Here is a 25,141-nt window from a genome sequence, read left to right as displayed (position 1 = left end):
GAGCTCTGGAATATCAGGTGTGCTAATGAATGCCTTGTCAAGCAGGGTGGGGCACATCAGCAGCTTGTCTGCTTGGCGTGGGAGGAAGTGGGAGATTTGTTCATAAGTCCTGGTCATTTCCTCCCTTTCCGTCCCTCTAGACCTCCTAGCTCTTTCACTAACAGCCAGGGAAGCCACGGCCAAGTCACTTAGTGACATCTTAAGGTGAGGCAAAGAAATGACAGGACACGCTGGTCCTAAACTCAGAGAAGACCTTCCAAATCTGGAGCTCTCTTTCTTTGATGGGTTGTCACATGGGAATACAAGAAGCCCAGATGGTGAATGGACATCAGAAAACACTTAATCATGAGAAAATTTTTGCTATGAAATTTTATCTGATACCCATTACAATACCCGATATCCATAATGAAGCTTTTTTAAATGAGTAAGGCCCGTTCATTTATTTGTTGAGCAAATATTTATTGTATCCCTATGTCCCAGGCACTGTGTTAGGGGCTTGGTAGAAGCAGTAACGATACAATCCTAATCCTTAACCTAAGAGTTCATACATGACAGAGGACAGGTCTTCAATCAGTCAGTCAAATAGTAAACAGACAAGGGACATGTCAATCAATGGTGGTAAGTGTTACACTCATTTAATAAATATTTGAGTTCCTCTGTTTATCAGGCACTGTTCAATTACTGCAGAATTGGGAACAAAACAGTCCTTGCCTTTAAGAAGCTAAGGGTCTTTCCCTAGTAATAGAGACCCTAGTAAAAGAGAAACTCTCTTTGAAAGAGAGCAGGGAAGGCTTCTCTAAGCGAGTATTCTTTAATCTGGGACCTAAAGGATAAAAAGGAGCTAGCCCTGAGAAGAAGGCAGAAGAGCATTCCAAGCAAATGGAGCACATGTGAAAAGGCCCTGAGGTTGAAAAAAAAAAAAAAAGAGCCTGGCAGGTTTGAGGACTAGAAAGACCAAAGTGGACTACATGAATGAGCAAGAGAAGACAATTGTGGTAAGGTGCGGATTTTAGTCTGCAAGAAATGGGAAGACAACTCAGCTGAATTGAGTGTTGCCAGGTCGGCAGGCTGAAGAAAAGAGGCCAGCCAGAGGCTGATGGAGGCAGACATGAAGTTTGAGGCATCTTCCTGGAGAATTTCTTGAGGATTAACTTTGCTTGCTGCCCTCTGAGATAGCTGTGGGAGCCTTCTAGAGTTTCTCATGGCTTCTGGCAATGACCTGCCAGGACTGGGTCGGGACCAGCAAACTATGACTTGTAGGCCAAATCTGGCCATTGCCTGTTTCTGTAAATAAAGTTTTACTAAGACACAGCATGCCCATTCATCCATGCATTGTCTTTGGTTGCTTTTGTGCTACCAAAGCAGAGCTTACTAGTTGTAACTGAGACCTTATGACCTACAAACTTATATATATTTACTATCTGGCCCTTTACAAAAAAGAGTTTATGAACCTCTGAATTAGGGTGTGGCTGGCCAATATTTTCAGTCACCGAGCTTCAGGAGCACTCCTGTTCCCCATGCTTGAATACAGGGAGTGATTTCTGTTTTTCTGACCCAAATCTGACTGACACACCACCAGAAGCTTTATGCAAGGGGATATGATCCAGATTGTTTTAAGTTTTTTTTTGCTGTTGTGTGGCAGGCAGATTGGAGGAAAAGCCAGATTGGAAGTAGAGGGACTAAGAGTCAGGCAATTGTCCAAGAGAACCTCGATGACAGCTTGGATCACGGGGATGCCAGTGGGGATGGAGAGGGGAATGAAGACGTCAGATAAAGTTAAGAGGCACCCTGGTAGCAATGTGCGTAGCTAATGCCCAGGTCTTGATTTCTAAATACTTTTGTCCCTAAAAGGGACCAGGGCTCGTTGGAGAAATGGCTGATTCCAAGGCCAGGGTAGGGAAAATACAAAATGAGCCTAGCACAATTTATGAAGCCAGAAAGTATGGAAGGGCTTAAAATCTGATGGGCACACACAATAAACCCTTAGGTAAACCATGAACTATAGTTAACAGCACAATTATGAAAAATGGCCTTTCATCAATTGTAACACATGTACTATACTAATGTAAAGTGTTAATCATAGAGTGGTATATAGGAACTTTATATTTTATGCCTGATTCTTCTGTGAACCTACAACTTCTTTAATTAAACAAATAAATAAAAACCAAAAAACTAAGGGAGATGTTGAAAAGATTCAAGGGCAGGCTTAATGAGCTCCCAGTAGCCAAATCTGGGGTAATTTGAGCAACAAAATAAGTAATGAGAGTAATAAATTATATAAGTAAAAAATTGAATAAATAAATAGAAGGGGGAGAAGGGACAGCTCTTCCTTCCAGAAAAATTCCAATTAATAGTTGTGAAAGGAATGTGAGAATGTGAAAATCACCTTTAGGCAAACACCACGGGATGGGAATGATTATCATAGTTAAGAACCACTGGGGGGTGCTGAAATAAGAGGATAAAACAATGATGAGAAGTGGGATATTTGCATTTCTCAAAGAATTTCCCCACAAGATGCTTACTATTAAGGACAAATGGAAAAAGAGTAAGCTGTATAATGGAGAAACCCTAAGACATCACCTTCATTAAGTGAACATCACCAGTCATGAGACATTTGACTTTCTGTAACTTCCGATATGATGCACTGGGAAGGTGCAAAATGGCACTTCTGTGGCATTCCTGAAAAAAAAAAATGCCTAACCTCAGTCTACTCTAAGCAAACATCAGAGGAACCCACGCTGAGGAGCATGTTAGACAATAACTCTGCAAAAGCATCAAGGCCACGAAGAAGCCAAAACTGAGAAATCTTCAGAGATTGGAGGAGACTCAAGAGACCGTGGTGATAAAATGTCATGTGGGATTCTGAATCGGATCTGGACCAGCAAAGGGACCACTGTGGGACAATTGGCAAAATTTGAATTAAGCTTGAAGGTCAGTTAACAATACTGTTTCAAGGTTAATTTCCTCATTTCCACAACTGTGCTGTGGTTGTGTAAAATGTTAACGTTTGGGGAAGCTGAGTGAGAGGGTTTTCTAGGAACGCTGGGCATTATTTTTGGAACTTTTTGTAAATCTAAAATTACATCAAAATAAAAAGCTCAAAGTTTAAGAAAACAAAGATATGGTTTGGAGATAGGAGAGATAGGAGCAATACATTGATGGTCAGTAGGTACTTTGGGGAAGACAGAAAGGGAGAAATTCAAGCTTATACTCTGTGATTGTTTGTGATGAATTGCTTTTTTCTTGATACTTTCAGGAATCTCTATTTTTGGCATTTGACATTATGATTGGTATGTGTCTCAGAGTAGGTCCATCAGTATTCTGTTGTAGTACATTGTGCTTCTTGGACATGTATACTTAAGTCTTTCATAAGAGTTGGGAAATTTCTGGCCATTATTTCCTCAAATGTTCTTTTTGATTCTTTCTCCTTCTCTTCTCCTTCTGGGACACCCATGACATGTATGTTTGTGCGTTTCATGCTGTCATTCCATTCCCTGAGACCCTGCTCAATTGTTACCATTCTTTCCTCTATCTGTTCTGTCTGTAAGATTTCAATTGTCCTATCTTCTAGTTCACTGATTCTTTCTTCCGCCTGTTCAAATTTGCTGTTGTATGCCTCTAATATAATTTTAATCTCTTCTATTGTGCATTTCATTCCCATAAGTTCTGTTATGTTTCTTTTCATACTTTCAATCACTGAGTACCTTCTTAATATCCTTTATCTCAGGGTGCATGGGTAGTTCAGTGTTAGAATGCTCACGTGCCATGTGGGAGACTCAGGGTCAATTCTTGGCCCATGTACCACCCCTCCAAAATATATCCTTTATCTCTTTAGCCATATTTTCCCTTATGTCCTTGAATGGTTTCAGGAGATTTATTTGAATATCTTTGATTAATTGTTCCAAATCTGTGTCTCCTCCAAAGTTTTAATTTGTTCCTTTGACTGGGCCATATCTTTCTGTTTCTTAGGGTGGCTTGTAATTCTTTTCTGATGTCTAGGTATCTGATTTTTTTTTCCTTGCATGGGCAGGCACCAGGAATCAAACCCAGGTCTCTGACATGGCAGGTGAGAACTCTGTCTACTGAACCACTGTGGCCCATCCAAGGTATCTGATTATTCTAAAAGTCAGTTTTTCTCTCTTGCCTAAAGTTTTACTGTTGATTGGTTTTGTGTTAAGGCTATTCTTTGGTTCTTGGTTCAACCTATTCTAGACCTTTAGAATTGCCTGTGTTTAGCAGAGTTAACACAGAGTTAACTCTGTGATCAGAGTTTTCAGCTCTTTTTCATCTGATTCTTGCCCTGAGTTTGCAGTACAGGCTTTTCAGCTCTTCCTCACTGGATTCTTGCACTGGGTATGCAGTACAATTTTAAAAATGGCACTATTTGTGCAATTGTTTCACCCCCTAGGAAAGCTTCCTTTCCTCTGTTTCTTCTTTGGGAATCTTGATCTGCTCTGTTTTTGTTTTGCCTCCACAGTTTTTTTTTTCCCTTTTGAATTTTTTAAAAAACTTTTAAAATTGTATAGTATAACATATATACAAAGCAAAGAAACAAAAAGGCAATAGTTTTCAAAGTACTCTTCAACAAGTGGTTATAGGACAGATTCCAGAGTTTGTCATGGGCTACCATAAGATCCTCTCAGATTTTTCCTTCTAGCTGCTCCAGAATACAGGAGGCTAGAGGGCTTAAATATTTTTTTATCATCACAATCGATTTTTTCCTTCCTTTTCTGTGAAAAATAACATATATACAAAAAAGTTATATATTTCAAAGCACAGCACCACAATTAGTTGTAGAACATATTTCAGACTTTGACATGGGTTACAATTTCACAATTTTAGGTTTTTACTTCTAGCTGCTCTAAAATACTGGAGACTAAAACAGATATTCGTTTAATGATTCAGCATTTATATTCATTTGTTAAGTCCTATCTTCTCTGTATAACTCCATCACCTTTCGATCTTTCCATACCTCTCTTTAGGGGTATTTGGGGTATGGCAATTCTAAATTTTTGATATTGGAAGAGTCTGTCACTAATATGGGGTAGGGAGATGAAACCATCTGATGTTCTGGAGAGGCTAGATTTCAGGACTTACCTGATCCAGGGACCCATCTGGACGTTGTAGGTTTCTGGAAAGTTACTCTAGTGCATGGAATCTTATATATTACCCTAGGTGTTCTTTAGGATGGGCTGGAATGGTCCTGGTTGTGGGTTGGTAGGTTATGATAGGTAGCAAGGTCTACCCGAAGCTTGCGTAAGAGCAACCACCAGAGTAGCCTCCTGACTCTATTTCAACTCTCTCTGCCACTGATACTTTATTAATTACACTTCTTTTCCCCCTTTTGGTCAGGATGGAATTGTTGATCCCACAGTGTCAGGTCTGGACTCATCCCTAGGAGTCATCTCCCAGTCACCAGGGAGACTTTCACCCCTGGATGTCTTGTCCCACGTAGAGGGGAGGACAATGATTTCAGTTGCAGAGTTGGGCTTAGAGAGACTGAGGCGACATCTGAGTAACAAAAGAGGTCCTCCAGAAGTAATGCTTAGGCATGCCTATAGGTAGTCTAAGCTTCTCTGCTGCCTACATAAGCTTCACAAGAGTAAGCCTTATGATCAAGGGTATGGCCTATTGATCTGGGTGTCCCTAAGGTTTGACACACTATTAAGGGATTCCCTGATGATAAGGTTTAATAGCTCTATATTCTTTCTCCAATCCCTCAGGGGCTTTGCCAATAATTTTGATTATTTGCATAATATACTCTAGGATGTTTCCAGGCATTAAAATAATCTATACAGGATTAAAGGAACACTTTCTTAATCTGTGCTCCCTATGTTTCAGTTGTTCAAATGAGTTATACAGATAGGTTGAATTAAATTATGCAGCACAGTAAATTTCAGTTCCAAATCAATAAACCTTTCTTCCACTGGTCTCAAAGAGTATGTGTGGTTCTAAAATATAGACACTGTCTTCCTTACTTCTATGTTCTGAATTACTTTAACCCCAACCTGTTTGGCTTCATTCTTATCTCTAAATATCAGATTATGCATATAAAACAGCCTCTCAAAATCCAGAAACAATAATCACCACCCTGGACTTAATGTGTCCGCTCAAAAAGCTTACAATCTAGGCCCCTGTTTTCTTATAAGCATTTTCTAAAGGTGACCACACCATTCTTTTGTTTCTGGCTTATTTTGTCTTACCAAATGTCCCACATGCTCATTCACATTGTTGCATGCCTCATGACTCTGTTCCTTTTCGTAGCAGCACAACCTTTGTTCATAAGTTACACCATCGTTCACCAATCTACTTCTTCATCAGTGCATCCTTCAGCCACCTTTATGCTGGTCATAAAAGTAGAATCATACAGTATCTATCCTTTTGTGTCTGGCTAATTTCACTCAGCATTATGTCTTCAAGGCTCATGCATCTTGTCATGTGCTTCAGGACATCATTTTGTCTTACTGCTGCATAATATTCCCTCGTATGTATATACCACATTTTGTTGATCCACTCGTCTGTTGATGGGCATTTGGTTTGTTTCCATCTTTTGGTGATTGTGAATAATGCTGCTATGAACATCGGTGTGCAAATGTCTGTTTGTGTCATTGCTTTCAGCTCTTCTGGGTATATACCAAGTAGTGCTATTGCTGGGTTATAGGGCAAATTGATATTTAATTTCCTAAGGAACTGCCAAACTGTCTTCCACAGTGGCTGCACCATTGTACATTCCCACCAGTGCATAGTGTCCCAGTTTCTCCACATCCTCTCCAACGTTTTAGTTTCCTGTTTGTTTAATAGCAGCCATTCTTATAGGTGTGAGGTAGTATCATTGTAGTCTTGATCTGCATTTCCTTTATAGCCAATGAAAATAAGCATCTCTTTATGTGCTTTTGAGCCATCTGTATTTGCTCCTCAGAAAATGCCTGTTCATATCTTCAACCCATTTTATAATTGGATTGTTTCTTCTTTTGATGTTGAGCTGTATGATTTCTTTGTATATACAGGAAATCAAACCTTTGTCTGATATGTGATTTCCAAATATTTCCTCCCGTTGAGTTGGCAGCCTCTTCCCCTTTTTGACAAAGTCTTTTTAGGTGCAGAAGCATTTGATTGTGAGGAGTTCCCATTTATCTATTTTTTCTTTTGTTGCTTGTGCTTTGGTTGTAAAGTTTAGGACACTACCTCCTATTACTAGGTCTTGAAGATGTTTCCCTACATTTTCTTCTAGAAGCTTTGTGGTGCTAGTTCTTATATTTAGGTGTTTGATCCACTTTGAGTTAATTTTTGTGCAGGGTGATCATAGGGGTCCTCCTTCATTCTCTTGGCTATTGATACCCAGTTCTTCCATGCCCATCTATAGATTTTTTTACTCTCCTTTCATTGTTTCTAGCTGCTTTTGCCCAGAGGGCAAATTCTGGCAGGAAGCTCACCCCAGAGGGGGCTTTCCCAAGTCAGAACTTCTCAGCCAAAACAAGGCCAGGGAAGACACAAAAAGGCCTTTCTGATGCACTTTCCTGGCCTGTCCAGAAGATGGCATTCTTCAGCAAACTGTTCCCCACAGTCCTAACGAGGGCCTGCATCCTTAAACCTCCACCACCTTCGTCCCTGTAAAGGGTGCAGTTGAGACAATGGTCATGGTGGTCCCTGTTGAGGGTGGGCTGAAACAGTGGTTCAGAGCTGGGATCCAGTGATCTAAATATGCCAATCAAAAGCTGTGATCGGTATTCGGCTGTGCCCTCCTCCACCACCTCCACTTGATCATTCTCAGGGAAGAAGATTTCAATGTTCCTCTCCATCTGCAGCAGACAGCCGGGGACTGAACCCAAGGCAGCTTACCTCAAGAGTTGGGGATGGGTGCTGGCATCCACTGTGGAGTAAGTTACTCACAGTTGTGTACACACGTCCTCAGCCTCTTCATCCTACTCTTCTCTGGATGCCGTACAGTGCTCCCCTGGCCTTCAGAGCCCCACAACAATTGCTTCAGACAGTTTTCTCCCTGTCCACAAACTATTTTTGGATGAGGAATGATTCCTGGAGCTCCCTATCACATCTTCCCTAGAAGTTCTCCCTAGCTTTATTACTTTATATTGCATTTCCATTATTATCTAAAATCAGAATATTTTCTGAATGTTTGCAAAACAAATCCATTGTCACTGGTATGCAATTATAGCAGACCACTGGTCATCATTAATTCAGCATCTACTATGTGCCAGGATTTGGATGAGGAACCAAAGATACTATCTCATTTAATTGTCCCAACAACCCTGTGTCCACTCTTTGGATGAGGATCCTGAGGTTCCCAGAGGTTAATGGCTCTGCCCAAGATCTTACAGTGAGGGGATGGTCATTCAGGGGTAATTTGCCCCAGGTAAGTGGCAAATTAAATGGCCAAGTGCCACAGTTGGGCTGAGATGTGAGCTTATACTTTTAGCTACAGTTGTGGGGCCTCCATTTTGTCTTCTATTCTCTCCACACTTGGCAGAGGGCAAAACCACTTTAAGAATTTTGTCCAAGTCAGTGTGTCTGCTTAAGGCAGTGACATAGCAAGTTTGTATATTATGGGGACTAGACCCTCAAATCCCATGTTTTATATTTTAGTCAACCTTGCCAAAACTTGATACCACCAACTGCAAAAAGGTTTGCCAATCTTACAGTTGAGAACTCTGCCACTGCCAGTTCTGTGTCCATTCCCTGGCCCACGTCCTGGCCCATGTTCTTCCTCTTCATCATCTGTCTGTTCCCACCCTTTGCCCGTGTTTTGCCCCTTACTGGGTTGTCTTTTTCTTCTTGAGTTGAAGGAGTTCTTTGTGCATTCTGGATGCTAATCATATGTCTAATAGAGGTGACAAATATTTTCCTTGGTATCTTACCGGTATTTTAACTTTGCTTCTGGTAGCTTATTGTTATCACTACTACTGGTGTTTTAAATCTGGTGCTGTCAAATTTCTCTGATGGTGTTAGTACCTTTTGAATAAAGTCGTAAACATGTTATTTTATATCTTCTTCCACAACTATCGTAGCTTTGTTTGTAGGTTTTGTAATTTAATCAACAGAGATTTATTTTTGTAACTAAAGTAAGATACGGTATTTAACTTTACTTTTTTTTCCAAATAGAAAGTCAACTTTCCCAGCATTTATCAAATTATCTTATATCTCTTTCTTTTTAAGCTATATGTATGTAATGGTCCAATCTTTTAAAAAATCAATTGCATATTACTTCAATAACAATTAAAAAAAGAAAATAAATAAAATAAATAAAATTCTTAAAAGAAAAGGAATAAAATCACTACCTCTCTTGCATTTCCCAGGGTCTTGCTCATGTTGGGTACATGGTATGTACTCAATAAATATTTCTAAACCGAAAGCACCAACTTTCTGTTTTCTATTTAATAATTTTATGGAACATGCTTTCTTCATGTGAACTGTGGCATCATTACAGGCAGTTTGGGATAAGATCATAATATTGAAGGTTTTCTTCTCTTAGTGCCAGTTTTTTTTTTTTTGGTAGATCACACAGAATCCCATTCTACTAATACAAATACAGTAATATTGGATGCCAAGATTTCCTATCTGAAAACTAAAATCAACAAACCATATGAAATCATCGGGCCCATTTATATCCTTGGTCATTGATGGATTATTCATATTACATGTTTTCAGCTCTTCTTAAAGTAAGTTGCTTTGCACTGATACTTAATCTTTCCAAAAATAATTAAATGAAGTTACAGAAATGAGGGCATAATTCGTAGTCCTTCGTAGATCCTCCACAAGCATATCCCCTTCCTTCCTTCCTCTTTAATATGTTGAGTTTTAAGGCTCTCCTGGTGGTGGATTCCCTCCCAACTTCCACCCCACCCCCACCCGGCTCAAACCAAAGCTCCCATTCATTATCTGACATAAGGAGCTTTGTCAACTGCTGCACAACTCCAATTTTCAGATTGCCCTCAGAGTTCCTGAAAATCCAGCAAAGCTGTATATTTATTTTATTGTGGTGCCTACCCCATACCCTTTTCTTGTTCACCGCTTTGTTCAGCTATCAAGATTTACATTTAAATATAGCAGTAGAAACAGTCTCTGAGGCTATTAGCAATGAAAGATAATCAATTGGAAATGGTTCCCTGCTGGGCAATTTTCAAGCAGAGTCATCACCAAAACCCAATTGTGCTAGCAGCTTTTGGTCATCGTGAAATCACTGTGCCATTAGAAGTTACAGCATTTGCTGAGCCCTGTGAGTTATATACAGGGAGGATTTAATATTCTTTAAGCAAATCAAGGCACATGGGAAAAATTCCCAATATTCTTAGGGTAAAAAGACAAGATTTTTAATAACTTCCCATTTTGCAAGTTACTACAATAGCTATGTGATAAACGGAGTACTGAATTGTGAAACAATCTTACATCTATGGAGTGCCCACTAACGTGCCTGACTAAGGGCTTGGGAGACTTTATATCTGTATATTGACACTTGGTCATTAGGAGACTCATGGTTCTTGATATTTATGAAAAGTTTGTTTAATGTATTGTATATCATTTAAACTATGCAAAGATATGATCATCTGTGGGTTTTAAAAAATGTTTCCACTAATACCATTAAAAGTTACCAAGGCAATAATAATAATCAGCTTCTCTAATTTAGTATGAACTTAAAAAAACAATACCAAATTTTTGAGAAGAGGACAGTACACTGGACCTTTCAGACATTGCTGATAGGAGTATAAATTGGTACAACCTTTGTGGAGAGCAATTTGGCAGCGTTTAGCAAGAGCTTTAAAATGTTTATAACCTTTGACCCAGTAATTCAATTTCTGGGAATCTATCAGAAGAAAATAATCCTATATACGGAAAGAGCTTTCTGTATTGAGGTGATAAATGTGGCATTATTTAAAAATTTTTTTTATTAGAGAAGTTCTAGGCAGCATTATTTTTAATTGTAAAAAAATTAGAAAGGAAACCAAATGTCCACTAAGGAAGAAATAGCTAAATCATTTGTGTTTATAAGTAATATTTAATAACATGGGGAAATGTTGTGTTAGGTTTCAAACAAGGGAAAATATAGGAAATTAAACAGAGCAAAAGACAGAGAAAATAGAGAGAGATGTCAACAACTGTTGTCTATGGATTTGGGACTAGATCATAGGAAATCTTACTCTTTTGTATTATTTTATATTTTCCAAATTTTCTGCAAACATGAATTTAATTTATATAATAAAGATGATTGACTATATTGCAATAGTCTTTTAAAAAATTAAGATCATCAATTTATTTTGGTATGAAAGTATCCATAATACATTGTATTGACTCCTCATACAATATTAGCTCTTCTTAAGAGAGTCGGAAATATTTCTGGGGAATATTTTATTAAATGAAAGCACAAGAGTGGGAGGTAAGTTACAGATGGATTCAGGAGAGACAATTCATAAAATCCACTCTGTGATTGAAAAATATTTCAATCTTAGAAACAAGATCAGCTGCTGAAATGACCACTACACTAATTGAATAAACTCCCATTTTATCTTTAAGTTAGAATAACAAAGAATCCTATGAAAGCAATCAATCCTCCCAGGCTCACATTTGGAAAGAAGCAGCTCTGTGCAAGTCACAAATCGCATTATAAAGACCCCTTTTTAGTTTGTCACCCAAGTATTTTCTCAAGACTGAGGGGAAATGAGGTTAAAAGCATCCAAAGGGCAAAAAAGACCAGTGTAAAGGCAGAAAGTATAAAATTTTAAAAAAGAAAAAATCCTCACAAGGAAGAAGTAAAATAGGAGAGAGTTGGTTGTAGGCTTTTTAAACTCTGAAGAGTTCTAGACATTTACACTAAAGCATCATATTTTTTTAGAACATGGACATCAAAGTGGATAAATCAAAACCTGGCAGAAAAATTTAAAAGGTATTTAAAAAAAAATCATTTATGTAAAACTGGCTTGTTGCGAAAAAGTCTAAAGAGAAGAGTAATTAAAATAAGGGAAGTTCTCTCCTCGAGTTGCTTCCCTTGTCAGAGGTGTCTGTGGTTAAAGTTATTCCCTGTCTTTTGAGACAATTTTCACTTTTTAAACACAAATGGGGATTCTACTATACTAAGTGCTCTGCAACTTGCATTTCTCACTTAATAATTGACCTTCAGCCACTCTCCATGTCCACACACAGATCAACCAAACTTTCTTTTACAAGAGTGCTGCCATCCACTGTGTGACTGCATCATAATTTAGCCAGCCATTTCCTTGTAAAAATTTTGGTCGTATGTTGTTAACTGCTCTCGTGGACAATATGGCTCAACATCTTTGTACATACTCATTTACACACTTAACCTAACTAATTCTACGAGGTAAAGTCCTTCAAGAGAACTGCCTGGTCTAAGGGGATTTGCATCTTGTATTTTGGTAGACATCGCTAAATCATCTTCCAGTAAATCTTCCCTTAGCACAGTATAAGAATTCTCTTTCCCCAAATTATAGAGGATTTAAAAAATTAAAATCCTCTTTAATTCTGGCTGTGGAATTAAATTTGTTTACAAGGAACAGATGAATTTGTCTTTTACTGTGTCTAATCATTTCTATTTGTCCACTTTATTTTCAAATTGCAGGTATCTTTTGCTTGACCAAAGAATAGGAGGTAAAGGGCTAGATTTACATAGGTTTATGCTGAGTAATTTAAGCATGAGTATCAGAAATCATAATTAGCAAAGTAAATCCCAAATAAAATTATATAATTCCAAAGTCACATTTAAATAATTTGGGGATTAAGGAAACTCCTGTACTTCTTTATAGGCATGGGTAGTGAAGAATTATCTGCACTTATTAACTATTCCTTTAAAACTGTAAAATAATAATTAGCTAGACCTTGATCTGGGGCTTATTACCTATCAGACACTGTGCTAGACTTTACACATATTAACTCCTTTAATCTTCATGACTCTATGAGGTAGGCATTGTGCTTATCCCCATTTTATTGATTAAAAAAAACAAGGCACTGAGGTCTTCAGTAACATGACCAAGGTCACATGGCTAATAAAACTGGGCCAGAATTCAAACCAGGCATCCTGACTGCAGACTTTGTGATCCTAAAGGTCACGCTATATTCAGAGTTCATCTTTAGGAAATAAGGACACACACCACAGTACTCTACAAAGCTTTCCATCATGGCATTTACAGTGGGGAAAGACTGCAAGGACCTTACCTGCCTGAAGGTGTTTCAGTTGGAGGTACCCCTTTTGTGAAGATGTTACAATGGCGGGATTATACATTTTAAACTTTTACTTTGCTTTTTACGTTTCTTCCAGTGACTACGTATTGCATTTGCAACAAGAAAGCAAAGTTATTTTAAATATTGAAAGTTCTTAAAGCAGAGTGCTTTCAATATCCAACCTTGTGTACCAGTAGCCACTTAGCATCAGAGTGTTTGATTACATCAAATCATAAAGTCACAAAGATGCCCAGAGAAAAAGTTTTGAAATTTCTGATTGTAAAATATAACATTTTGGTATGTCATATTCTTTATACTCAGTCTGGAAGGCACTCTATGCCATAAAATTTAGTGTAGACTTGAACACCACAGGGTCTGTATCCCCAGTGGAGTCTACCACTGCAAAAAATTTCAAAGAACAACAACAACAAAAAGGCAGATTTTGATGAACGCTATAGACTTCTTTGGGAAAGAAAAGAAAGACCTTCTGATTGAGATAAGATTAGGAGATAGCATTTGAAACTGGCTTTACAGGATACATAGGATTCCAAATAGAGAATATAAAGGTGCTGTTAAACATTGCCCTGCATTTTTGGAACACTTCTTAGCTGATTTCTCATGCTTAAATTTGTCTACTGAATAGTACACAGAGCACTTACCATACATTTGCCCCATTGCCATTGGAATTGAGCAGAAAAGACAAGGAACAGCTCAGGTCCCTGGGTTGGGTTGCCTGGGTTTGAGTTCTGGCTTTACCACTTACTACCTTTGTGACCCTGGGCAAATTTCCAGGCCTCAGTTGACTCATCTATAAAATGGGGATAAGGACTTTCGGGCCAAGATGGTGGCTTAGCAATGTGCGTGTTTTAGTTCATCCTCCAGAAAACTACTGAATAACCAGAAACAGTACAGAACAGCTCCTGGGGCCACGTCAGTGACTGGACACACAGCATACCCCAGTCTGGACCAGTTGGACTGGCTGTGAGCCCCCCCCAGAACCGTGAGTTCCCCAAACCGTGGGGGCTGGTACCCCTCCCCCAGAGGTTGCTTCCCAGAGGGGAAAGGAAAGAGACTTTACCAGCAGCAGGGGTTGAGCACAACCAAATGCCAATTGTGGAATTAATTAACAAATTTTGACTACTAAAAATAGACCACCAGCTCAGGTGAATCTGGTCAAAGCAGAGATCGCTCATCTTTGCCCAGGCACCAAGGGGGCAGGGCTGATGGAAAAAGAAAAAAAAAAAAAGAAACAGAGGTTTTTGTGGCTGTGTTCTACAATGGCTTGACTGCCTTTGGATACAGCAGCAGGACTTCTCAGGCTGCAACTGCCCCAGGCATAGGTAGAAACAAGCTCGTTTGAGGACTTGTCTGGAGCCTGTGCCTTCCCCAGGGGAGGGGTGAAGCCCAACTCAGGTGGAATCCCTCCCTCAAGGAATTCAGAAACCAGGGTTTGGTAATTTGAAGCCATTAAAACCAGCCTACAACCTCTCCTCTGTCTCCACCATGCCCCCAGCAGGGAGAGTCTGCCAAAGTTAAAGGTACCGCATCATCTTGTGCTGGTGGGACCTGCAGGCAGACAAGCACCACATACTGGGTAGGAAAAGAAAAACAGAGTCCAGAGACTTCACAGGAAAGTCTTTCAACCTGCTGGGTCTCACCCTCAGGGAAAACCGACACAGGTGACTCCTTTCCCCTGATAGGAAGCCAGTTTGGTCTGGGAAAACCCAGCTGGGGTCTATAATACCTAAGTAGACCCTCCTAAGTGTGTGTGGGGAAAAAGGCACCATACAAGCAGGGCAAGAAACAAGAAAACAAGAACTGAAAAATTCTCCTCAGTTAAACAAAACCTAAGCTTGAGGTCCAGAAAAAGCTGAACTGAATGTCAAAGAACAGATAGACAACAAATTCATCCAGCAAGAAACCCTAGGTAAAAGAAGTGAAAGCAATCTCCAGAAAAAATTAATTAAGGTAATTAAATGCCTAGACACCAGCAAAAAATAACAAATCACACTAGGAAAATTGAAGATATGGCTCAGTGAAAGGAACAAACCAACAATTCAAATGAGATACAGGAGCTGAAACAATTAATTCAGAATATACGAACAGACATGGAAAACCTCATCAAAAACCAAATCAATGAATTGAGGGAGGATATAAAGAAGGCAAGGAATGAACAAAAAGAAGAAATCGAAAGTCTGAAAAAATAAGTCACAGAACTTATGGGAATGAAAGGCATGGTACAAGAGATGAAAAAAAAAAATGGAGGACTTCCGGAGAAGATGGCGGCTTAGTAAGACGTGCGGGTATTAGTTCCTCCTCCAGAACAGCGACTAGGGAAGTAGAAACAATACAGAACAGCTCCCGGAGCCACGACAGAGACCAAGAAGACAGCGTACCCCATTCTGGAACGGCTGACTGGCTGGGAGAACCTGCTGCGCTGAGATCACTGAGGGGCGCGCGCTTCCCCGGGCAGGGGCGGCAGGCGGCAGGAGTCCCTCCCTCCCTCCTTCCCGGGCCGGCTGGGAGAATTGGACAGGTGATCGCTCAAGCCGCGGTGGCTGGCGCCCCGCCCCCATGCGCGGCCCCCCAGACCAGCTGGGAGAATTGGATCGGAGATCCCGCACGCCGCGGAGACCGGCGACTGGGGTCCTTTCCAAACACGTGGCTTCCCGGTCTGGCTGGGAACGGTGGATAGGCACTCCCCCAAGCTGCGGCGGCCAGCGCCCCCCCGCCACGCTTGGCGCCCCGGGCAGCTGGGAAAATTGGACAGGCGATCCCCCAAGCCGCGGAGGCCGGCGCCCCCCCACCATGCTTGGCACCCCGGGCCAGTTGGGAAATTTGGACAGGCGCTCCCCCAAGCCGCGGAGGCCGGCGACCCTCCCCACGCGTGGATTCCCGGGCCGGCTGGGTGATTCGGATTGGCACTCCCCCAAGCCGCTTCGGTTGGCGACCCTCCCCTACAGCGAGAGTTTTCCAAAGTTAAAGGAGCCACAGCATCTTTTACTGGTGGGACCCGCAGACAGACGAGTGCCACGAGCGCCACCTACTGGGCAGGATAAGAAAAACAGAGCCCAGAGATTTCACAGAAAAACCTTTCAACCTGCTGGGTCCCACACCCAGGGAAATCTGATTAAATGCCCAGATGCCAGCAGAAGATAACGGATCACGCTCAGAAAATTGAAGATATGTCCCAGTCAAAGGAACAAACCAATAGTTCAAATGAGATACAGGAGCTGAGACAACTAATGCTGAATATATGAACAGAAATGGAAAACCTCTTCAAAAACCAAATCAGTAAATTGAGGGAGGACATGAAGAAGACATGGGCTGAACAAAAAGAAGAAATAGAAAAACTGAAAAAACAAATCACAGAACTTATGGGAGTGAAGGACAAAGTAGAAAAGATGGAAAAAACAATGGATACCTACAATGGTAGATTTAAAGAGACAGAAGCTAGAATTAGTGAATTGGAGGATGGAACATCTGAATTCCAAAAAGAAACAGAAACTATAGGGAAAAGAATGGAAAAATTTGAACAGGGGATCAGGGAACTGAATGACAATATGAAGTGCACAAATATACGTGTTGTGGGTGTCCCAGAAGGAGAAGAGAAGGGAAAAGGAGGAGAAAAACTAATGGAGGAAATTATCACTGAAAATTTCCCACTTCTTATGAAAGACCTAAAATTACAGATCCAAGAAGTCCAACGCACCCCAAAGAGAATAGACCCAAATAGGCGTTCTACGCTTACTAGTTAGAATGTCAGAGGTCAAAGAGAAAGAGAAGATCTTGAAAGTAGCAAGAGAAAAACAATCCATCACATACAAGGGAAACCCAATAAGACTATGTGTAGATTTCTCAGCAGAAATCATGGAAGCTAGAAGACAGTGGGATGATATATTTAAATTACTAAAAGAGAAAAACTGCCAACCAAGACTTCTATATCCAGCAAAATTCTCCTTCAAAAATGAGGGAGAAATTTAAACATTTTCAGACAAAAAGTCACTGAGAGAATTTGTGACCAAGAGACCAGCTCTGTAAGAAATACTAAAGGGAGCACTAGAGTCAGATACGAAAAGACAGAAGAGAGAGGTATGGAGAAGAGTGTAGAAAGAAGGAAAATCAGATATGATATATATAATACAAAAGGCAAAATGGTAGAGGAAAATATTATCCAAACAGTAATAACACTAAATGTTAATGGACTGAATTCCCCAATCAAAAGGCATAGACTGGCAGAATGGATTAAAAACCAGGATCCTTCTATATGCTGTCTACAGGAAACACATCTTAGACCCAAAGATAAACATAGGTTGAAAGTGAAAGGTTGGGAAAAGATATTTCATGCAAATAACAACCAGAAAAGAGCAGGAGGAGCTATACTAATATCCAGCAAATTAGACTTCAAATGTAAAACAGTTAAAAGAGACAAAGAAGGACACTATCTACTAATAAAAGGAACAATTAAACAAGAAGACATAACAATCATAAATACTCACACACCGAACCAGGATACCCCAAAATACGTGAGGAATACACTGCAAACACTGAAAAGGGAAATAGACTCATATACCATAATAGTTGGAGACTTCAATTCACCACTCTCATCAATGGACAGAACATCTAGACAGAGGATCAATAAAGAAATAGAGAATCTGAATATTACTATAAATGAGCTAGATTAACAGACATTTATAGGACATTACATCCCACAACAGCAGGATACACCTTTTTCTCAAGTGCTCATGGATCATTCTCAAAGACAGACCATATGCTGAGTCACAAAGCAAGTCTTAACAAATTTAAAAAGATTGAAATCATACACAACACTTTCTCGGATCATAAAGGAATGAAGTTGGAAATCAATAATAGGCGGAGTGCCAGAACATTCACAAATACGTGGAGGCTCAACAACACACTCCTAAACAATGAATGGGTCAAAGAAGAAATTGCTAGAGAAATTAGCAAATACCTCGAGGTGAATGAAAATGAAAACACAACATATCAAAACTTATGGGACACAGCAAAGGCAGTGCTAAGAGGGAAATTTATTGCCCTAAATGCCTATATCAGAAAAGAAGAAAAGGCAAAAATGCATGAATTAAATGTCCACTTGGAAGAACTGGAGAAAGAACAGCAAACTAACCCCAAAACAAGCAAAAGGAAAGAAATAACAAAGATTAGAGCAGAAATAAATGAAATTGAAAACATGAAAACAATAGAGAAAATCAATAAGACCAGAAGTTGGTTCTATGAGAAAATCAATAAGATTGATGGGCTCTTAGCAAGATTGACAAAAAGAAGAAGAGAGAGGATGCAAATAAATAAGATCAGAAATGGAAGAGGAGACATAGCCACTGACCTCACAGAAATAAAGGAGGTAATAACAGGATACTATGAACAACTTTACGCTAATAAATACAACAATTTAGAGGAAATGGACGGGTTCCTGGAAAGACATGAACAACCAACTTTGATTCAAGAAGACATACATGACCTCAACAAACCAATCACAAGTAAAGAAATTGAATTAGTCATTCAAAAGCTTCCTAAAAAGAAAAGTCCAGGACCAGATGGCTTCACATGTGAATTCTATCAAACATTCCAGAAAGAATTAGTACCAACTCTCCTCAAACTCTTCAAAAAAATCGAAGCAGAGGGAAAACTACCTAATTCATTCTATGAAGCCAACATCACCCTCATACCAAAACCAGGCAAAGATATTACAAAAAAAGAAAACTACAGGCCAATCTCTCTAATGAATATAGATGCAAAAATCCTCAATAAAATTCTAGCAAATCGTATCCAACAACACATTAAAAGAATTATACATCATGACCAAGTAGGATTCATCCCAGGTATGCAAGGATGGTTCAACATAAGAAAATCAATTAATGTAATACACCATATCAACAAATCAAAGCAGAAAAATCACATGATCATCTCAATTGATGCAGAGAAGGCATTTGACAAGATTCAACATCCTTTCCTGTTGAAAACACTTCAAAGGATAGGAATAAAGGGAACTTCCTTAAAATGATAGAGGGAATATATGAAAAACCCACAGCTAATATCATCCTCAATGGGGAAAAATTGAAAACTTTCCCCCTAAGATCAGGAACAAGACAAGGATGTCCACTATCACCACTATTATTCAACATTGTGTTGGAGGTTCTAGCCAGAGCAATTAGACAAGAAAAAGAAATACAAGGCATCAAAATTGGAAAGGAAGAAGTAAAACTATCACTGTTTGCAGACGATATGATACTATACATCAAAAACCTGGAAAAATCCACAACAAAACTACTAGAGCTAATAAATGAGTACGGCAAAGTAGCAGGTTACAAGATCAACATTAAAAAATCTGTAGCATTTCTATACACTAGTAATGAACAAGCTGAGGGGGAAATCAAGAAATGAATCCCATTTACAATCGCAACTAAAAGAATAAAATACCTAGGAATAAATTTAACTAAAGAGACAAAAAACCTATACAAAGAAAACTACAAAAAACTGTTAAAAGAAATCACAGAAGACCTAAATAGACGGAAGGGCATACTGTGTTCATGGATTGGAAGACTAAATATAGTTAAGATGTCAATTCTACCTAAATTGATTTACAGATTCAATGCAATACCAATCAAAATCCCAACAACTTATTTTTCAGAAATAGAAAAACCAATAAGCAAATTTATCTGGAAGGGCAGGGTGCCCCGAATTGCTAAAAGTATCTTGAGGAAAAAAAACGAAGCTGGAGGTCTCACGCTGCCGGACTTTAAGGCATATTATGAAGCCACAGTGGTCAAAACAGCATGGTATTGGCATAAAGATAGATATATCGACCAATGGAATCGAATAGAGTGCTCAGATATAGACCCTCTCATCTATGGACATTTGATCTTTGATAAGGCAGTCAAGCCAACTCACCTGGGACAGAACAGTCTCTTCAATAAATGGTGCCTAGAGAACTGGATATCCATATGCAAAAGAATGAAAGAAGACCCGTATCTCACACCCTATACAAAAGTTAGCTCAAAATGGATCAAAGATCTAAACATTAGGTCTAAGACCATAAAACAGTTAGAGGAAAATGTAGGGAGATATCTTATGAATCTTACAATTGGAGGCAGTTTTATGGACCTTAAACCTAAAGCAAGAGCACTGAAGAAAGAAAGAAATGGGAGCTCCTCAAAATTAAACACTTTTGTGCATCAAAGAACTTCATCAAGAAAGTAGAAAGACAGCCTACACAATGGGAGACAATATTTGGAAACGATATATCAGATAAAGGTCTAGTATCCAGAAGTTATAAAGAGATTGTTCAACTCAACAACAAAAAGACAGCAAACCCAATTACAAAATGGGAAAAAGATCTGAACAGACACCTCTCAGAAGAGGAAATACAAATGGCCAAAAGACACATGAAGAGATGCTCAATGTCCCTGGCCATTAGAGAAATGCAAATCAAAACCACAATGAGATATCATCTCACACCCACCAGAATGGCCATTATCAACAAAACAGAAAATGACAAGTGCTGGAGAGGATGCAGAGAAAGAGGCACACTTATCCACTGTTGGTAGGAATGTCAAATGGTGCAACCACTGTGGAAGGCAGTTTGGCGGTTCCTCAAAAAGCTGAATATAGAATTGCCATACGACCCAGCAATACCATTGCTAGGTATCTACTCAAAGGACTTAAGGGTAAAGACACAAACAGACATTTGCACACCAATGTTTATAGCAGCATTATTTACAATTGCAAAGAGATGGAAACAGCCAAAATGTCCATCAACAGACGAGTGGCTAAACAAACTGTGGTATATACATACGATGGAATATTATGCAGCTTTAAGACAGAATAAACTTATGAAGCATGTAATAACATGGATGGACCTAGAGAACATTATGCTGAGTGAGTCTAGCCAAAAACTAAAGGACAAATACTGTATGGTCCCACTGATGTGAACCGACATTGGAGAATAAACTTGGAATATGTCATTGGTAACGGAGACCAGCAGGAGTTAGAAATAGGGTAAGATAATGGGTAATTGGAGCTGAAGGGATACAGACTGTGCAACAGGACTAGATACAAAAACTCAAAAATGGACAGCACAATAATACCTAATTGTAATGTAATTATGTTAAAACACTGAATGAAGCTGCATTTGAGCTATAGTTTTTTTGTTTGTTTGTGTCTTTTGTTTTTTTCTCTTTCCTTTTCTTTTTTAATTATTATTATTATTTTTATTTTTTTCTTTATATTAACATTCTATATTTTTTTCTGTTGTTTTGCTAGTTCTTTTCCTAAATCGATGCAAATGTACTAAGAAATGATGATCATGCATCTATGTGATGATGTTAAGAATTACTGATTGCATATGTAGAATGGAATGATTTCTAAATGCTGTGTTAATTTCTTTTTTTTCTTTAATTAATAAAAAAAAATGGAAACCTACAATGGTAGATTTCGAGAGGCAGAACATAGGATCAGTGAACTGGAGGACGGGACATCTGAAATCCGGCAAGAAAAAGAAAATATAGGGGAAAAAAATGGAAAAATATGAGCAGGGACTCAGGGAATTGAATGACAATATGAAGCTCACAAATATATGTGTTATGGGTGTCCCAGAAGGAGAAGAGGAGGGAAAAGGAGGAGAAAAACTAATGGAGGAAATTATCACTGAAAATTTCCCAACTCTTATGAAAGACTTAAAATTACTGTGTTAGTTAGATTCAGTTGTCAACTTGGCCAGGTGAGCATACCTAGTCTTGTTGCTGCGGACATAAGCCAGCGGTACGTGAACCTCATCTGTTGCCAATTACATCTGCAGTCAGCTAGGAGGCGTGTCTGCTGCAATGAGTGATGTTTGACTTAATTGGCTGGTGCTTAAATGAGAGATTGCAACGTAGCACTGCTAAGCAGCTCGGCATTCCTCATCTCAGCACTTGCAGCTCAGCCCAGGCCTTTGGAGATACAGAAAGAAGTCACCCCGGGGAAAGTTGTTGGAACCCAGGGGCCTGGAGAGAAGACCAGCAGAGACCATCCTGTGCCTTCCACGTAAGAAAGAACCTCAGTGGAAAGTTAGCTGCCTTTCCTCTGAAGAACCAACAAAATAAATTCCCCTTTTATTAAAAGCCAATCCGTCTCTGGTGTGTTGCATTCTGGCAGCTAGCAAACTAGAACAGATTTGGTACCGGAGAGTGGGGTGCTGCTGCGTTTTGCAAATGCCAGATGTATTTGAACGGTGTTTTGGATGGCTTAAGGGGAAGATTTTGGAGGAACCGTGAAGAGAATGATGGAGAAGTCCTGGAGGGCTTGAAGAGACTGTTGGTGTAAATGAAACCACTGCCAATCTTGACAAAGGAGGACACAAAAGGGAGAGATTGGAGTTTGCAGAGTGAGAACCATAGAAGTTCGGGTCTGAAGCCAAGAAACCTCGGCCAGGAGAGTGGACCCACCTGTATGCGTGGAGAGGGTGAGTTTACCGTGAAGGGCGAGGATGAGTCTCCCCTCTCATTGCAGTGGAAGAGTTGTACAGCCTCAGGCCTTGGAAAAGGTGTAGCACACTCCTTAGGGGACTGGGAGAGCCTGGCTGCCACCATGTGGAGGGGTTGAGCGTGTGCCCCAGAAATGGCAGAGAGCCCAGGGGTGGCCCTGATGCCTGGAGAGAGTGGAGCCGAGAGGTGGTCTCCTCGATGTTCCCCGAGGTTGATTTGGAAAGAGGCGGGCCACTGCATAGGCCCTTCGAAGGGGTGGGACTGCCATTTTCTAAAGCCGACGGATAAATGACTTTCAGACTTTGAGATCCCATGGCGCTTACCCTGCAGGTTTTACATCTGTGTTCCAGTTTCTCCCTATGGAAATGACAATCTATATCCTGTGAATATCCTCCTTTGCATCTTGGCACCAGATAACTTGTTTTGAGATTCACAGGTCCACAGCAAGAGAATTTTTTACATCTGTGTAAGGTGATGCTTGAAGTTGCCAAGTTGACAAGGGGTGGACATGTGTTAGTTAGATTCAGTTGTCAACTTGGCCAGGTGAGCATACCTAGTCTTGTTGCTGCGGACATAAGCCAGCGGTACGTGAACCTCATCTGTTGCCAATTACATCTGCAGTCAGCTAGGAGGCGTGTCTGCTGCAATGAGTGATGTTTGACTTAATTGGCTGGTGCTTAAATGAGAGATTGCAACGTAGCACTGCTAAGCAGCTCGGCATTCCTCATCTCAGCACTTGCAGCTCAGCCCAGGTCTTTGGAGATACAGAAAGAAGTCACCCCGGGGAAAGTTGTTGGAACCCAGGGGCCTGGAGAGAAGACCAGCAGAGACCATCCTGTGCCTTCCACGTAAGAAAGAACCTCAGTGGAAAGTTAGCTGCCTTTCCTCTGAAGAACCAACAAAATAAATTCCCCTTTTATTAAAAGCCAATCCGTCTCTGGTGTGTTGCATTCCAGCAGCTAGCAAACTAGAACAATTACAGATCCAAGAAGTGCGGCATACCCCAAAGAGAATAGATCCAAATAGACATACTCCAAGACATTTACTAATCAGAATGTCAGAGGTCAAAGAGAAAGCGAGAATCTTGAAAGCAGCAAGAGAAAAGCAATCCATCACGTATAAGGGAAGCCCAATAAGACTATGCGTAGATTTCTCAGCAGAAACCATGGAGGCGAGAAGACGGTGGGATGATATATACAAATTATTAAAAAAGAAAAACTGCCAACCAAGAATTCTATATCCAGCAAGACTGTCCTTTAAAAATGAGGGAGAAATTAAAACATTTTCAGACAAAAAAATCACTGAGAGAATTTGTAACCAAGAGACCAGCTTTGCAAGAAATACTAAAGGGAACACTAGAGACAGACATGAATAGACAGAAGGGAGAGGTGTGGAGAAAAGTGTAGAAAGGAAGACTATGATTAAAGGTAAAAAGAAGGAAAATTACATATGACATATAAAATCCAAAAGGCGAAATGGTAGAAGAAAGTACTACCCATGCAGAAATAATACTAATGGATTAAACTCCCCAATCAAAAGATATAGACTGGCAGAATGGATTAAAAAACAGGACCCATCTATATGCTGTCTCTACTCAAAGGACATGAGGGTAAGGACACAAACGGACATTTGCACACCAATGTTTATAGCAGCATTATTTACAATAACCAAGATGGAAACAGCCAAAATGTCCATCAACAGACAGGTGGCTAAACAAACTGTGACATATACATACGATGGAATATTATGCAGCTGTAAGACAGAATAAAGTAATGAAGTATGTAACAACATGGATGGACCTCAAGGACATTATGTTGAGTGAGATTAGCCAAAAACAAAAGGACAAATACTGTATGGTCTCACTGATATGAACTGACATTAGTGAATAAACTTCGAATATTTTGTTGGTAAAAGAGACCATCAGGAGATAGAAATAGGGTAAGATATTGGGTAATTGGAGCTGAAGGGATACAGATTATGCAACAGAACTGAATATAAAAACTCAGAAATGGACAGCACAATACTACCTAACTAATACAATTATGATAAAACACTGAATGAAACTGAATGTGAGAATGATAGAGGGAGGAGGGCTGGGGGCATAAATGAAATCACAAAGAAAGACAATAAAGATTGAGATGGTATAATCTAGGAATGCCTAGAGTGTATAATGATAGTGACTAAATGTACAAATTTAAAAAATGTTTTTGCATGAGGAAGAACAAAGGAATGTCATTGCTGCAGGGTGCTGAAAATAGATGGCAATTAATATTTTAAAATTTCAACTTATGTGTGAGACTAAAGCAAAAAATGTTTATTTGTTACAAAATTTATATTTGACTAATGCATTTCCTAATATAAAGTAGGACATGAGATTTGTTGGTTTGTCCAGAGTGATGCCCTGATGAATCCCAGAGTGATTTGATCAGTGAGTGGAAAAGTATTTGCAAAGTCCC

The sequence above is a fragment of the Tamandua tetradactyla genome, chromosome 1 (genome assembly GCF_023851605.1).
Source record: "Tamandua tetradactyla isolate mTamTet1 chromosome 1, mTamTet1.pri, whole genome shotgun sequence".
NCBI classification, from domain to species: Eukaryota; Metazoa; Chordata; class Mammalia; order Pilosa; family Myrmecophagidae; genus Tamandua; species Tamandua tetradactyla.
The sequence above is the reverse complement of the archived record's forward strand: the minus strand, read 5'-3'. Positions refer to the sequence as shown.